Source organism: Lithobates pipiens, unplaced genomic scaffold (assembly GCF_037356315.1).
Source record: "Lithobates pipiens isolate NorthernLeopardFrog02 unplaced genomic scaffold, aLitPip1_a1.2 Scaffold_13, whole genome shotgun sequence".
Classification (NCBI taxonomy): Eukaryota; Metazoa; Chordata; class Amphibia; order Anura; family Ranidae; genus Lithobates; species Lithobates pipiens.
Window position 1 is genome coordinate 506,781,318 of NW_027507718.1, and position 17,500 is coordinate 506,798,817.

The window sequence follows — 17,500 nt, forward strand, 5'->3', positions numbered from 1 at the left end:
AAAAAAAAAAAAGCAACCTGCAAGGCAAAGGCATAATGAGCTAGTATGCATAGCTCATTATGAATAACTTACCTGAGAACGAAGCCCCCAAAGCGGTCCTCCGTCTTCACGTCTGCCCCTGCCATGGATCCCGGAGTGACTTCCGGGTCTCGCTGCTCCGGCGCTGTGATTCGCCGGAGCAGCGATGACGTCACTCCCGCGCATGCACACAGGAGCCGACACTCACGGCATATTACCGCGATCTGCGGCTTGCGCGCCGCTGTCTTTTTGTAAATATCTCCTAAACCGTGTAGGTTTAGGAGATATTTCTTGGACCTACAGGTAAGCCTTAATGTAGGCTTACCTGTAGGTCAAAGTGGTTTGTAAGGGTTTACAACCACTTTAAGTTCAACTGATAAAGACTGTTTTTTTTTTTTTTTTTTTTCTCTTCCTTTCTTTTGAAGGTTGTGGCTTCAGAAGAGCAGAGGAAATTCTTTGCATAGAAAGAATTGTGAAACACTTTAGTCAAGATCGCCATAACGATTCTTGACGATTGATTGTGCAGCTCTAAAATAATATATATATATATATATAATATAATTTTTTTTTTCAATGGTCACTGCTGATCTCCTGCAGGCTTTTGTAGCCACTTCTATGTGCATAAATTCCTGTGATGGCTGCATGGCATTTCTCAGGGCCGGTCTGCTGATGGTGACAAGGGGGACCTTTTTGCCTGTGTGATTAAACTGCCGCTTGACATTCCATCCTAGGTTCCAGTGACCCCATAAATATAAACTTCATATCTATAACAACATCTTATACGTTTTTAGAAGGTCTTTTTTCACACACATATCCTAGTATAAAAAAGATGACAACACTCTTCCCGTCTCCCAATAGCTCTCCTGTGGTGTTGTCCCAGGTATGGTGTCTGCATAGTTGCATTGTGCCAAGCTGGACCAATGTAACTGCAATACAGATCATGTGTTGCCCTATATGCTTTAATTTGCAAATGATGAGTGCATTTTATGGGCAGCCACAGACAGTTTGACTTTTGGTTGGTACAGCAGGAATCGGCCAAGAAACTAACCATGTGATCAATCAACTTGAGTACAACTAACCTGCCAGCTTCACTTGGCGGCTGCTATAGCCGCTGGCAATAATCAATGTCTTCTCCCGACGGGGTCGGCTTCCGCTGAGCAGCCCCCTATGCTGGGTTCGGACAATTGCTTGGCAGGGATGGGTTCCCCTGTCAGCACTGTCTGTGTTTGATTGGGAGGGGAGATCATTTGAATTTATTTCCTGCTACCTGTGGTTGCAGGAAAGAAATTTTGCATGGTCTACGACTTGCCTAAGGCCCCATTCACAACTGAGTGATCCGATTCGCCGTGATTCTGCCCACGATTCGTAATCGCAGCAAATCCCAGAACACTTGCGTGAAGCTGTTACTGCTTAATGGCACCTCAATCATGGCGGCAAATCGCAACGCTCAAATAGCAGGAGCTTCTTTTGAGTGGCGGCATCGTGCGTTGCGTTTTGCAGCTTGATTTTATCACGTGACAAAATTTCACCATGATTTGTTGCTATGTCGAATCGTGGACCGACTCGTGGCCAATCCCCCTGGTTACATAATTATTGTAAGTGAGGTTGGAAAAAGACATAATCACACACATAGGTTGGACTTGTATGTCAGTATTACATTGTATATCCCTGTATGTTGCGGTCGTTCAGGTGCTTGTCGAATCGTTTTTTGAAACTATCGATGCTCCCTGCTAAGACCACCGCCTGTGGAAGGGAATTTCACATCCTTGCCGCTCTTGCAGTAAAGCACTCTCTACCTAGTTTAAGGTGTGAATGGAGCCTTAAACAAAGTATATTTGTCCTTTTTTAGCCCCTGATCTAAGTTGCCCCCACCCCCCCTCTCCCTCTACTGATGCAATCGTGCCTTAAACTGAACGGCAGCGCCCTCCGCTGTTCACAACTAGAGCTGCAAGCCCCCCCTGTCTGCACATGTACTGCCCCATGGACTTCTAAAGCTGTAGCCGATGAGACAAAAATGCAAACCCGAAGAAGGGGGGAAAAAAAAAAGCGAGAGAACTTTTCCAAACCGCAAAAAAAAAAAAAAATATAAAATGCAACATTAAAAAAAAAAAAACTTTGTGTGATATCGGATACAGATGTTTTGTGTATGTGTGATATATTAGGTCCGTGGACGGTGCATGGAATCTCTGCTGCTCCTGTTTATTGCAGTCTCTTGAATCCCCAGAGTCACCGGGGATGGCGCCGAGGGCCTCTGTTCGTGTACCTGGAGTGTTGGCGTCTGGTCCTCACCTGGTTGTCATGGTAACCATGCTCGGCAGCGACAGATGGGGATTACATATTTATGAGAGGGGGGTCTTCTCTGAGCTCCGCTTGCCTGCTGCCACATAGATGTAGCCAGAAAATCTCCATTAGACATTCAAGGGCACCTGTCCGTCCTTTTTTTTTTTTTTTTTTTATTTATTTTTTTTTTTCTCCACCATCCTCTGTTCTAGAGCACGGGATGGAAATTTGAAGAAAAGAATCCCATCTAAATGTGTGTTGTTCTTTCTAATTCTGGAAGCTTGCTAACAGGAGGAGAGAGCAGTGGAGTGATGTGGTGGTCCTCCAGCAAGGCCTCGGGGGTGCAGTCTCCAGGCTGGGGTTGCATCTGTGACCAACATGTATGATGATCTCCCTGGAATTTTGTTTCAGCACAGTGAGGGGTTAAAAATTGGAGCTTGCCCACCTCAAAGATAGTTAAAACATTGATTAACTGATACATACACAAAACCTATTCAATACAAAGTACAATTCCCACATCTTCAAAACTTAGACCAGACCCAATTCCTTTACACCTCTGATCACCCCAACTCCTGCACCTTCACCCCTCAGATCAGCCTCAACTTCCTGTACGCTCAGCCATCACTTCACCTCAACTCCTGCACCTCTACCTGTAAGAACACCCCAATTCCTGCACCTTCGCGTCTCAGATCAGCTCCAACTCCTGCACCATCAGATCAGCTGCACTGTCAGATCACACCCAACTCCTGCACCTTTAGCTGTAAGATCACCCAGACTCTAAAACATTCTGCATGATTCCTAAACATTTTGAAACATTTTATAGGTGCCCAGAGGAGTTTCCTAGCCAGGTGACGTTTGTGGTTGAGGCTGATCTGACGTGTGAAGGGGCAGGAATTGGGGTGATTTGAGAGGCGAAGGTGCACTGGTGCAGGAATTGGGGTGATCTGACCTCAAAATATGCTGGACAGGGACTGATCTGGAGGCTGACGGTGCAGGAGTTGAGGTGACCTGAGTTCTGACGGTGCAGGAGTTGAGGTGACCTGAGTTCTGACGGTGCAGGAGTTGAGGTGACCTGAGTTCTGACGGTGCAGGAGTTGAGGTGACCTGAGTTCTGACGGTGCAGGAGTTGAGGTGACCTGAGTTCTGACGGTGCAGGAGTTGAGGTGACCTGAGTTCTGACGGTGCAGGAGTTGAGGTGACCTGAGTTCTGACGGTGCAGGAGTTGAGGTGACCTGAGTTCTGACGGTGCAGGAGTTGAGGTGACCTGAGTTCTGACGGTGCAGGAGTTGAGGTGACCTGAGTTCTGACGGTGCAGGAGTTGAGGTGACCTGAGTTCTGACGGTGCAGGAGTTGGGTGTGATCTGACGGTGCAGGAGTTGGGTGTGATCTGAGACTCAAAGGTGCAGGAGTTGGGGTGAAGTGATGGCTGAGCGTACAGGAAGTTGAGGCTGATCTGAGGGGGTTAAGGTGTAGGAGTTGGGGTGGTATCACTGACGGAGGTGCAGGAGTTGGGTAATTGGGTAATTGTATTTTGGTAAAGCGCAGAGTTTGCTTTACTATTGAACAACTATGTGCACAGAAATTGAAAAGCGCACCAAGACCACAGCACACTATTCACTGACTTGGTAGTTATCGTAGATGTCATTCATACCAGCCTGCATGCTTAAATGGGCCATTTAAGTGTGGGCTGAATCGGTAGTTCGAGATAAGATGAGAAGTCTTTATTTACTGGTGGCCAACTGCTATGCTGAGAGGATGGTCACCGGTTTTGTAGAAAGTCCCTGGAAATGGTGAAGGCACTTGTCATTCTTCGTCAGCTGTTGGCCCAGTCTACATTCTTCATTCCACGGCCACGGCCTGGTCACACGTGGTGTGTAACATTTACTTTTGTGTCCTGATATTCCCAGCCAAGTTTGTCTATTAGCGCACAGGGCCCCCATTCATGCTGGTGATTGCATTAATAAAGAGGTCTCAGTTCCTTCGCTCTGTGTAGCTCTTTTACTACACTGTCCTGGGCCGTGCTTCTCATATGTGTTACAAACTCCTGTCCTCACCTCTGACCCTCTGCTTCTTCCCGGCCCGTGTTTGTGGCTTGCAACCAACAAGTTTAGAATGCTGTAATTTTTTATTTTATTTTTTATTTTTGTGACTTTCATTTAAGTTTACCAAAAGTTTTTTTTTTTTATTTAGAATAGAGCAAGGAAAAGGTTCTTCCCACCGGCCGCCATCGGAAGGCACGTTCTTCCCACCGACTCACTAATGTATTGATTTGTGTGTGTGTGTGTGTATGTGTATATATACATGTATACATGTTTACATATATACATGTATACATATAATTATTTTTTATAGTATTATTATTATTTTTTATGTTGGTAGTAGTATTATTATTATTGTTTCTTCGTGTTAAAAAGGTTGGGAGAGGCTGGTATAGACACACAGTGCTGAGCAGAGTTCTTCTTTATGTAGTCTCAGGGAGAAGGGGACGTCTCTGCGGCCGTGCAGAATGCTGACTGTAGAAAACATGACTTGTCATCTTCCTCGAACACAATCGGTGATGTAAGGGATCCCGTTACCGCCATCTGTCAGGCTGCCAGGCTTAGTAGAATATTAATTTATGGTTCCTGGCTGACTCTGCTAGACGAGGAACACGCTGCGCCTCTCCGTCTTCCACACTCTCTCGGATGCTCGGAGTCTGACAGTGAGATGTAGAGCTCGGATACATTCTCGGATTGCAGTCCTGATCCATCTTCCATTAAATCGCTATATATTCTGCCATTTAAATTTTACAGCTGAACCCTGGGGTCATTAAAAAAAAAAAAAAAAAAAAAACTACCCTTGTTCTGTTCTATTACCCCCCCCCCCCCCCATGCACTGCAAGGGTTAAATGCTTGTTTAAGTCTAGATGCAGAGTGATCAGGTATAATACATACTTAATTCTCCTCTGGAATGTCGGCTCCATTTCATCCTTGCGTACAATGGAAGACTACCTGTCCTGCATTGTATTTGATGATCTCGGCATGTGACCACAGGCTGGAGCGCCTAGCCAAGTGGCCTCGGGCGACAGGTTGCACAGATGGGGGAAGCCTACTGGAATGAGGTAAGTATTACACCTTAAATTGTAAGCTCTAACGAGCAGGGCCCTCTGATCCCTCCTGTATTGATTTGTATTGTAAGTGTACTGTCTACTGTCGCTATATAAATCCTGAATAATAATAATAATTCCCCCCCCCCCCCCCCCCCAAGACTAAAGCCTGGTAAACTCCTACTAGTTTTTTTTTTTTTTTTGTTCAACCTGCTGGGACAGCTCCGGTCAGAGCCGCTGTATTATCCATCTGAAGTTAGTACAGCGATCTCCCCCCCGCTGAGATGTTGTGTTTTTGGTGGTGGGGGGGGGGGCTAAAGATTAAATGCTCACTAAAGCCTGTTACACACGGGCCGAATATCGGGAGACATCGGCCCGGTTCAATAAAATCAGCTGACATTTGGCCCATGTGTGTGTCGGTCTGTGTTTTTGCCCCAGGCTTCTGTCGGGCGAGCATGCAGGAAAACCAGAAGCCGGCTGACTCCCAATCAGCACTTTTTGCCATTGGCAGGTACCCGCTCCCAATTCTGCTCAGATGCGCCTCGGGTGATCTGAGCTGGAAGGTCGCCAATAGTTTTCTGGGACAAAACGGAGGTCCCAGAAGACTACGAGACCATTCACAAAGCTCAGAGGGGCTCATGCATGCTCAGTAGGAAATCGGCTGGGAAGCCACAAGACATCACTTCCTGTCTCTTAGGCCCCATTCACACCTGAGCATAGCGTTTTCAGGCAGAAAATTGCGCGATTTTTTTTTTTTTACCATGTTTTTTGCCGCGATTTTGTGCAGGGCAAAAGGTCACCAATGTTAAAAAAATAAATAAATAGAAAAACCCCCAAATCTGCCCGATTCGAGCAACAAAAAAGGGTCCAGATCTTGTTTGAGCTTCAGGCGACTTGGAGTGGAAATGTGAACCATCTCCATTGAGGGTAATAGATTTTTTTTTTTCCCTTCCAGCGTTTTTGTAGCTTCAAGCTAGAAAACGCTCAGGTGTGAATAGGACCTTATTTGAGATGCCGGCGCCTGCACCCGAAGCCGATTGAAGAATTGGCTTGGGTGAGGACATTGCTTGATCCCTGCACAGGTAAGTGTCCTTTTTTTATATTAAGTCAGCAGCTAAAGTATTTGCAGCTGCTGACTTGCATCTTTTTTTGGGGGGGGGGGGGAGCCTGGAGCTCCTCTTTATGGTGTATAAGGGCTGCTCCAGTTTGGTAGTTTAGTGAATATGTTGCTTGGGACAAAATGATAGGTTCTCTTAATGGTACGCTCTTCCATCTCCCCTCCCTACCCGCTAATACTTGCCTTCTCTGTGCTCCCGTATTGCTTGCTCCATCTGATGGGCCCTTTAGGGATGCCTAACCCTTCTCAGTATGGGAGAGACTGGGCCGGCCAATTCTTTATTACCAGGCAATGGCGAAGGTCATCAATGCTATGTACGTTTGAACATTGAACTTTGCCCAGTACTGGGCTTAGGCTCCCAAATAGTACAGTGAAAGTGTCAATGGATGGGTTGGCGGGCATCTGGTAGGGTGACAAGTCAAGAGAACCTGCCACTTTTGCCCTGAATGGAAATGGTCATAGATTAATTTCAAAGGATTCCCGAGTGTGCTAAAGGAATGTTATCCCAACATTTCATATTCTTGATGTGTCTGTTATGCCTTATACTTGTGTTTGAAAAAGTATCCGGTTCTCTTTGCATTGCTTCCTTTGTGTGAAATACCTGGTGATCTGGCCAGTTCCCAGGCTTTCCTATTTCAAACTGACTACACTAGGCATGAGAGCACATCTATCTCTGTGTGATCAGTTGTCTGGCTTTACTGGGAGCTTGGCTTGCCTTTTCTCCAATGATCAGACTTGTGCTGACACCCCCCCACCCTCTGCACAGCCATTCACTGGGAAGATTAGTGTACTGCTGTTTGTCCACCCCCACCTCTCTAAGCCCCTTATGCAGCTGAGAACAGAAGTTATATGGTCACTTTATACCCTTTTTTTATTTTATATATATATATATATATCTATACGATACGCAAATGTTTTGCTTTCTATTCTCACTGAATAGATTGTTTTACAGGGCGAGGGTTCACATATACTTTAACTTCAGTGCTGGCAGTTGCTGTAATTGTCTGGAGTACCTAGAAAGGCGATTCTTCAATATCCGCAGGCAGAGATTTCTGGGTCATCTGCAGGGAGTATTATATACTTGCAGCAAGTCCTCTTGCTGGCAGTCACCGTGTGTAGTGACGATCTGCTTTCCGCTGTGTGAGGGGAAGAGAATGAAGAAGTGACGGGGAGGTGTGCACACAGTCACGCTAGAGCAAGCAGTAAATCTCTACACCCAGGATGTGCACACACAGCCTTTCCTCCAGCGCTGGGCTCAACCAGTGTGCTGCAGAAGAGCAAACACTGCATTAAAGTCTCAAGTAAATGTCAAGCAGAAACACAAGTCCTACGAACGTTTGCATCTTAGAACATTTTGCTGTAAGGAAAAGTTTGGTCCTTTCAAGCAGCTCTGCAGCCCGGGCCTCTTCATTCAGCAGGCCTTGGCTTGAGCTTCAACTCACCCTCTCCACAGACTAATAGAGAAGTTCCTGTGTTTCGTCGCATATGGCGACCCATCACATTTGGCTACCCACTGGACTGCGCACGTGTAATGCCGCCATATGCGCGCCAACATTGTTGTAAGGCCACTTTGCCACAGGGCCCCTTGTGGGCTTACTTCGTTCGCCACACTTCGGGCATGGCCTTGCTTCGCTCGGCATAATTATAATCGAACACTATGTCCACTTGGATGATGGGGCTTGAACCTGGACTGTGGCCACAAAATTCTGCGCAAGTGCAGAGCGCCACAGTGTTGGAACGTATATGGCCAGCGGGTAGCCAAATGTGATGGGTCGTCATATGTGACGAAACACCTGCATTGCAAAATGGCAAAGAGAGGCACCCTAGAGGTCTGACTCGTCTGGGTTTAAAGGGGTTGTAGACATTCAAGGGTTTTCACCTCAATGCTTTGAGGTGAAAAACCTCCTGTAATGCCAGGGTGAAGACATCTGCATTCAGGAGCTCCTTGACGAGGCTGAATATTTGCTCACTGTCAAAAAGGTACCTACAGTTTGTTCAAAGAGCTGAAGCCAACGCCTGCTGGATAAAAGCATCTGGGTTCCAGAACTCTTTGGTAGGACCAAATATTTGTTCACAGCCAAAAAAGTAACTGCAATCTGATCAAAGACCCTAGTGTTAGGCCTTTGCTTGAGCTTCAAGTCAGCCCCTTCACAGACTAGTAGAGAAGCACCTTCACTACATTGTGAAATTGCAAAGAAGTGTCCCAAGGTGGAGGTCTGGTAATGGATTTTGCCAAGATTTAAGCTTCTTCCAGGCTATGCTGTAAGCTTGGCACAAGGAGAGGGACACACCGGTCACCTATCAATGGCTACAACCTTCTCCTTTTTGCATAAAATTTACGTTCACTGCTCAAACCAATGCCTACCGGGTGAAGACACCTGAATTCCAGAGCTCTTTTTATAAGGACTAAATTTGTTCAAAGGCAAAAAAAAGTACATGCAACCTGCTTGACAATCCTAGCGTTATCCCTTTAATTGAGGTTCAATTCAGGCCTTCTTTACAGACCAATAGAGAAGAGCCTGCTCTGCATTGTGAAATGGCAAACGGGCGTACCAGAGGTCTCACCAAGGTGGAAACTTGATTGCGGTTTTCTCCAGGGTTTAATGCCTTCCAAGCTATACTGTATGCTTGGTACAAGGAGAGGGACACACCAGTCATATAGATCAATGGCCACAACCCTCTCCTTTTGCATGAAGTCTGCTTTTAAGAGCTCAAGCCAATGCCTACCGAGTAAAGAGGCCTGAGCTCTCTTAAAAGGACTAGTTGTTCACAGGCAGAAATCTACATGCAGTCTGCTTGATAACACTAGTATTAGACCTTGGATTGTGCTTCAAGCCAGTCCTTCCACAGACCAATAAAGAAGGGCCTGCACTGGATTATGAAATGGCAAAGAGGTGTACCAGAGGTCGATCCAAAGTCGAGGTCTGATTTCTGAGTTCTCCAGGGTTTAAGGCCTTCCAGGCTATACTGTATGTTTGGCACAAGAAGAGAGACACACCGGTCACATATCCGTTGGCATAACCCTCTCCTTTTGCATGAAGTCTACTTTAAGAGCTCAAGCCGGTGTCTACCAGTTGAAGACGCCTGGGTTCCAGAGCTCTTCAAAAGGACTAAATATTTGTTCACAGCCAAAAAAGTACAATCGATCTGCTTGAAGACCCTACTCTTAGACCCTGGTTTGTCCTTCAAGCCAGTCCTTCGACAGACCAATAGAGGAATGCTTGCACTGCATTCTGGAATGGCAAAGGGGCATCCTGAAGGTCCGACCAAGGTCAAGATCTGACTGCTGATTTCACCAGGGTTTAAGGTCTTCCAGGCTATACCGTGTGCTTGGCAGATCGGTGAGCATATCCATTCCCTATTCAGCCATACATGGCTCAATTTTCTCTTTACTCTGCTGAAGCTTGTTCAAAGTGCCCAGCCGTTTTGGGTATGGGGGAGCACATGACTGAGACCGGGGTGGGCACTGACACGCGATGGAGAGGTTGACGCTCCAATACTGAATATTTTGGTGGTGACTGTGATGGAGGAAGAAGTGGTGAAGTATCGTTGGGTCGGTAAGTGGGGAACATGACACAAAGGGGTTGATTTACTAAAACCTGGAGCGTGCAAAATCTGGTGCAGCTCTGCATAGTAAAGTCAGCATCCAGGTTTGTTTTTTGTCATTGTTTTCTATGCACAGCAGCACCAGATTTTTGCACTCTCCAGTTTTAGTAAACCAACCTCAAAACGTCACTTTGCCTTGAATAATTAAATAGAAAAACGGTTATTGCAAACACACATTGATAACCTTTTTACATCAGGCTGATCTCCATCACTTATTTATCTAACAGAATGTTGACAAGCCCCGACATTCCTGGTAAACCACAGGCACTGTGCAGCAGGAAGCAAAGCCTGCATACGTAATGAGCAAATATTTAAATTATGTGATGTGTAGAAACCCGACTGTAAAACCTTCACACACTTTGATAGGATTGTTCAGATAAAGCTGATCTCTAGGTATGTGTGCTGCGGAGGATGTAGGCCATTGCTTGCATTACAGGAGGATCATGTTTGCTCCGCGGATGAGTTCTGAATTCAAAGTGGCGGACGTTTGCAGTGTTCATCGGCCTGAACAGGAAGCCGCTGTGTCTGTGTGCGGAGGGGATCAGGATGTTTTGGTGTGAAGTGAAAGTATCATTTGCAGTCTCTTCTTCAGTAGATGGTCTTAAAGCAACTCTGTCGCCGCCTGTACAAAAAAAAAAAAAAGTTTTCTGATAGACTATGGGGAGGATTTACTAAACAGTGTGCACTTTGCAGGTGCAACTGCTCCAGAGCTTACAACACGCCTCCGCTCATTTGCTATTAGTCACGTGATGGTTTGTTCTTTTAGGGTTTTTATTCGATATGTGCCAAAAGGGATCACACAAATACTTATAAATACAACATTTATTAAAGATGATGACCGATAAAGAAAATAGGACAAGAATACCTAACTAAAGATGTTGTTTCTGCCACGGATCCCCCCCCCCCATTAAGTGGCATGGCACAGATTATTTATTAAATTATTTTTATTTTTACTTCACAAATGTGAGTTGCCACTTTTTAATGCCCTATAAACACGATCGGACTTTCCGACGTAAAATGTGTGATCGGATCTTGTTGCAAAATCCGACCTTGTGTGGGCTCCATCTGACTTTTTCCGTCGGAATTTCCGACACCCAAAGGTTGAGAGCTGGATCTAAAATTTTCCGATGCACAAAGTGCCACGCATGCTCAGAATAAATTACGAGACGAAGGCTATAGTCCGGTCGTACGTGTTCTACATCACCGCGCTCTGAACGATCGGATTTTCCGACAACTTTGTGCGACCGTGTGTATGCAAGATAAGTTTGGCCCAAAATCCGTCGGAAAAAATCTGACAGATTTTGTAGTCGGAATGTCCGACCGTGTGTACGGGGCACAAGTGTTTAATAAACCTGTTCTATATGTACACCCAGAAGTGCCTCTCCCCTTGTGTATTTCTGTGGCACAGGTGACCACGGACACATGCATGATTGCAAGCTCTGAAGACGAGACCATTATTTACAAGGTGTGTGTGTGTGTGTTATTTAGGGAAATGTCAAACCTATCCCCCTCTGACCTCACATTCAGCTTGTAATACTTGTCTGTCTTCAGAGCTTGCAATCATGCATGCATGCATGCATCTGTGGTCACCTGTGCCATGCTACTTAATGGGGGGGCCCATAGTGGAAGAAACATCTTTATAAGGGTAACATTTATTAAGCATGATGACCAATGCAGATAAAAGAAAACAGGACAAGAACATCTAACTAAAGATGTTGTTCCCACCATGGGTCCCCCCCATTAAGTGGCATGGCACAGGTGACCACAGATGTATGCATGCATGATTGCAAGCTCTGGAGACGAGACAAGTATTACAAGCTGAATGTGAGGTCATTGTGCTCCAGAGGGGGATTGGTTGGACACTCTCCCCTAAATAACACACACAGCTTGTAATAATGGTTTTGTCTTCAGAGCTTGCAATCGTGCATGCATATCTGGTCACTTGTGCCATGCCACCCCCCCGACCCATGGTGGAAACAACATCTTTGGATTTTCTTCTCCTATTTTCTTTGTCTTTATCTGTCATTATCTTTAATAATTGTTACACTAAGTATTTGTGTGATCTCTCTTTGCACATATTGAATAAAAACCCTAAAGTAACTTAAATGACCATGTGACTGTGATACAACAAAGCCTGCTGACTTCCATCATCCAATATGTGTGTGGGTTTTTTTTTTTTTTTTCTTTCTTCTCTTTGCTTGTGATTTAAGTATTCTTTGCAAAATAAAGCTTCCACTCATTTACTAAGCTCTGGAGCAACTGTACTTGCTAAGTGCACAGTCTATTTGCCTTTAGTAAATCAACCCCTATATGTACTTACCTGCCCCACCACTCAAACTCCAGGCAGATAGTGTTGAGATTGGGATTTGAATTGTAATGCATCATCTTGGGCCTGGTTCACACCTATGCATTTTATTTTTTATTTTTTTGGTGTGCGTTTCCGTTTTGCAGAAATGCACTACAATCCATTTAATGTGGTTTCCTATGGGTCACGTTCACATCTGTGCGTTTTTATGAAAGGGGCCAGGCACTTTTTTTTTTTTGGTTCCATAGACTTCAATGGATCAAAAACGTGTATTGAAAAAATGCAAAATGCACCTGGAATATGCAACCTGCATAGGTGTGAACCAGGCCTAAAGGCTTGTTTACGCTTGTGTTTGGGGGACGGCTCACCCTCCGCTCCCTTTCACACCTATACACATTTTTTTTTTGCTGCACTTGAAGGCGCCTTTCCAGTATGATGAACACAAAATGCATTCAGATAAAAAAAATAAAACAATTCTGACTTTACAGCCACTCTAACCACTTGCTTACTGGGCACTTAACCCCCCCCCCCCCTTCTGTCCAGACCAATTTTCAGCTTTCAGCACTGATGCACTTTGACAATTGCGCGGTCATACAACACTGTACCCAAATAAAATTTTTACCTTCTCCCCCCCATAAATAGAGCTTTCTTTTGGTGGCGATTGATCACTTCTGCAGTTTTTTTGTTAAAAAAAAAAAAATGTAAAAAGACCGAATATATATATATATATATATATATATATATATATATATATATATATATATATATATATATATATATATATATATATATATATATATATATATATATATATTATATAAATAAATTAAATTTTTTTTTTTAACATTTTTAGATATTTTGTTTATAACATTTTGCAAACGGGTAATTTTTCTCCTTCATTGATGTACGCTGATGAGGTGGCAGTAATGGAGGGGGGGGGCGCGCGTCAATGGGCACTGGTTGGTTACACTGATAGGCAGCACTGCTAGACACCACTAATTGGCACCATTGGTGGGCATTGATAGGTGGCACTGGTGGGCACTGGCAGGTGGCACTAGCCACTCTTCCTCTTCGGGACTGATGTCACTATCAGTGTGAGGAGAAAAAAAACAATTACCGTGCTTTTGTTTACATCATCTGATCAGCTGTCATTTGCTGACAGCTGATCATGTGGTAAGGGGCCGGGATCTGTGATCACCGGAGTCTCAGTGACTTAGCGATCACAGCGCACACGCCAAGGGTGTGACGGTCTTCCGGAAATTCAGGTCCGTGCTGTGGCCGTCAATCAGCTATAGCGTGGACGCTAAGAGGTTAAGCACATTGCTGACATGCATGTTTTTTTTATGCTGGAAAAGCACTGAAGCTGTTGGATCAGTATGACGGCCAGCACCGTTTTCAGAAGGAGGTCAACATTGGCAGTTCCCTTTTTTTTTTTTTTTTTTTAAATGACAAAAACTGGAGAGTTCAGAATCTAGTATAGCTGTGCATGGGTAGCCAATCGGCTTCTAGCTAGCTTGCTCAATTTTCAGGTTTGACAATAAAACTTGGAAGCTGATTTGTTTCTATACAGACCTGCACCAGATTGTGCGTGCTTCAGTTTTACTTAAATCCACCCCCGTATCTTGTGAAAACTTGCCCTTTAAACGGAGCTGACCTCTGCGTCTTGTACAATTACCACCTCTCCTTGTTGCGTCCACAGAACAAGCCTCATAGGGACCCGCTGTGACGAAGGGTTAATTACATTGTGCAGATGCCCATACATTACTGGAAGAGGATGACACGCTGATTTCATTAAAGGAGACATCTGCACAATGTATATCTATATCACGCCTTGTACAACAGCACCCGGGGGCTGCCGCCCCCCTCCCTCCCGTGGGAGCGCTGTGTTTTCTGTGCCTTCGCATCAAGATGAGTTTTTCTATTTTTGCCGACTCTTGCGATCTTGTCAACAATCCCAATTACAGCGGGATGAAACCCAAAAGCAGACCTTTTCATTATATTGCCGCTTACCGATTCTGAAATACCCCCCCCCCCCCCCATTCATGCATAAGAGTAGAACAAATCTAATGCCCCGTACACACGATCAGAGTTTTGGTCGGAAAAAGCTCTGATGGTTTTTCCAATGGAATTCCGCTCAAGCTGTCTTACATACACACGGTCACACAAGTTCTCCGAACTTTCAACCGTCAAGAAAGCTGTGATGTACAACACTACGACGAGCCGAGAAAGTAAAGTTCAATGCTTCCGCGCATGCGTCCAATTGTTTCCGAGCATGTGTAGGCATTTTGCGTGTCGGAATTCGTACAGACGATCGGAATTTCCGATCAGAACTTTTTCTGACCGAAAAATGGAGAACCTGCTCTCAATCTTTTGCTGGCCGAAATTCCGCCAGGAAAAGTCAGAGCGTACACACGATTGCATTTTCCGACCGAAAGCTCTCATCGGACTTTTGCTGGCGGAATTTCCCGATCGTGTTACATGTTGGTAAAATTGTACATATATCATCACAACTACTTTGTGCCGCAAAAATAGTAATCTTTCTTTCTTTAATCTTTCTTTCTTTAATCTTTCTTTCTTTAATCTCTTTCTTTCTTTAATCTCTTTCTTTCTTTAATCTCTTTCTTTCTTTAATCTCTTTCTTTCTTTCTTTCTTTCTTTCTTTCTTTCTTTCTTTCTTTCTTTCTTTCTTTCTTTCTTTCTTTCTTTCTTTCTTTCTTTCTTTCTTTCTTTCTTTCCTTTCTTTCCTTTCTTTCCTTTCTTTCTTTTCTTTCTTTTCTTTCTTTTCTTTCTTTCTTTCTTTCTTTCTTTCTTTCTTTCTTTCTTTCTTTCTTTCTTTCTTTCTTTCTTTCTTTCTTTCTTTCTTTCTTTCTTTCTTTCTTTCTTTCTTTCTTTCTTTCTTTCTTTCTTTCTTTCTTTCTTTCTTTCTTTCTTTCTTTCTTTCTTTCTTTCTTTCTTTCTTTCTTTCTTTCTTTCTTTCTTTCTTTCTTTCTTTCTTTCTTTCTTTCTTTCTTTCTTTCTTTCTTTCTTTCTTTCTTTCTTTCTTTCTTTCTTTCTTTCTTTCTTTCTTTCTTTCTTTCTTTCTTTCTTTCTTTCTTTCTTTCTTTCTTTCTTTCTTTCTTTCTTTCTTTCTTTCTTTCTTTCTTTCTTTCTTCTGCCATAACCTACCACCAAGGAACAACCCAAAATAAATTCTCCTGCTCCTGAAGATCGCAGCGATACCACATATGGGTATAGTACTTTTTGTTTTTGTACCCGTAGTACCGACCAGAAGCAATTGTTTGCCTTATTTTTTATTTATTTTTTGTCCTACCTAAAGGCCCGTACACACGGTCGGACTTTTTGACAACAAACATGCAAATTAGCTGTTTTGGAGCAACATCCGACTGTGTGTACGCTCCATCGGACAAACTTTTTCTGTTTTCATCGGACTTTTGTTGGCTCTGCGAACGGACAAACTTTTTGACAACAGAAGTCCGATGGAGCAAAGTCCGACCGTGTGTATGCAAAAGCATCGGACTTTTGTACAAGGTACAAACACGCATGCTCAGAACCATTGCAAACGATCAGACTACAATACAGAAGTTGACCAAAGGTGGCGCTGGAGTCATTGAACGTCCTCTTTTGAAGCGGCGTCAGTAGGTTGTGACGTCATTACGTTCGTGTTTGTTGTCAAAAAGTCCGACCGTGTGTATGCAATACAAACTTGTGGACAACACACTTTGTACAAAAGTCCACGGAAAAGTTTGTACAAGTCCGACCGTGTGTATGGGGCTTAAGACTACTTTTACACTGGGGCGTTGGGGGGGTAAAGCGCCGCTAAAACAATTACTGTAGTTTTTACTGAGGTTTTCAGATGCTAGCGGGGCACTTTTAACCCCTGCTAATGGTTGGAAAAGGGTTAAAAAAAGGTACGGCGGCGCTGCCCATTAACTTCAGTGAGCAGGGGCGCTTTAGGAGCGGTGTATACAGCGCTGCAAAGATGCGGATTGTAAGACTTTTTTTTTTTCAATGTCTTGCCAGCGCAGCGCTCCGGTGTGAAAGCCCTCAGTGAGAGGAGAAGCTCTTTCAAGGCGCTTTACAGGCGCTATTTATAGCGTTGTAGCGCCTGTAAAGTGCCTCCAGTGTGAGTAGCCTAAAACAATGATACTTAAAAAAAAAATATACTGACCTTGATCCAAACACCATCCCTGGCACTGATTTGGATCAAACCTTGATCTAGGTATTATAATTTTTTTCTATTTTTATTTATTTATTTTTTTTAATGTAATTTTTATTTTATTTTTTACACACTACTCCCACCAGTGCTTTCCGCATTTTCGGCAGACTCTTTTTATTTTATTTATATATATATATATATATATATATATATATATATATATATATATATATATATATATATATATATATATATATATATATATATATATATATATATATATATTTTCTTATTTGGCCAATTTGTTTTTTTGGACAAATTAAATAATGCGAACGCATCAAAAAAAGCACTAAAAATGCACTACATGTTTTTTTTTTTTTTTTTGCCGCTTCTCTATTAAAACCAAAAAAGCAGCGTTTTGCGTGTAAAAATAAATAAATAAAATTTTGTCACTGACCCTTTTCCTATAATGAAGAGACACAAAAACGCATTGATGTGAATGTGTTCCATAGGAACCCACGTTTAAAATATGTCCTGCGTTTCTGAAAAAAGCATTGGGGAAAAAAAAAAACTGCATTGCTGTGAACTGAGCCTTAGTTTCATCTTGTATAAACAACCACCTGATTGAACAATATAACGATCGCTCTACTGCCTGGATCTTTTTTTTTTTTTTTTTAAATGGGGATAATTGAAGCCAGTGAATCAGTTTAAAGAGGCGCTCCAGTTAAATCGATTAAAATAAAAATCTTGTAGCTGCTGACTTTCAATTTAAGGGCACTTACTTGTCCCAGGGATCCAGCGCTGTCCTCACCCGAGCCAATTCTGCAATGGTGGCCATCTTAACTAAGACCCCTTTCACAATGGGGCGGTTTTCAAAGGTTTTTAGTGCTGAAAATAGCCTCTGCTAAGCGCCTGAAAACTGCCTCCCGTTCA

At 43.5% G+C, this 17,500-nt stretch overlaps 1 protein-coding gene and 1 long non-coding RNA gene across 3 annotated transcripts in view; one reads left to right on the top strand and one right to left on the bottom strand.

Annotated features, from left to right (window-relative positions):
- SLC4A11 (solute carrier family 4 member 11) overlaps positions 1–17,500 on the top strand; it is a 228,856-nt gene that overhangs the window by 22,281 nt on the left and 189,075 nt on the right. The window lies entirely within an intron of this gene.
- The window catches only part of LOC143975575 (uncharacterized), an 11,522-nt gene continuing 4,327 nt past the window's right edge, over positions 10,306–17,500 (bottom strand). Inside the window, exon 2 of the long non-coding RNA XR_013272398.1 lies at positions 10,306–10,728. This is a non-coding gene — a long non-coding RNA (uncharacterized LOC143975575). The remainder of the gene's footprint in view (positions 10,729–17,500) is intronic.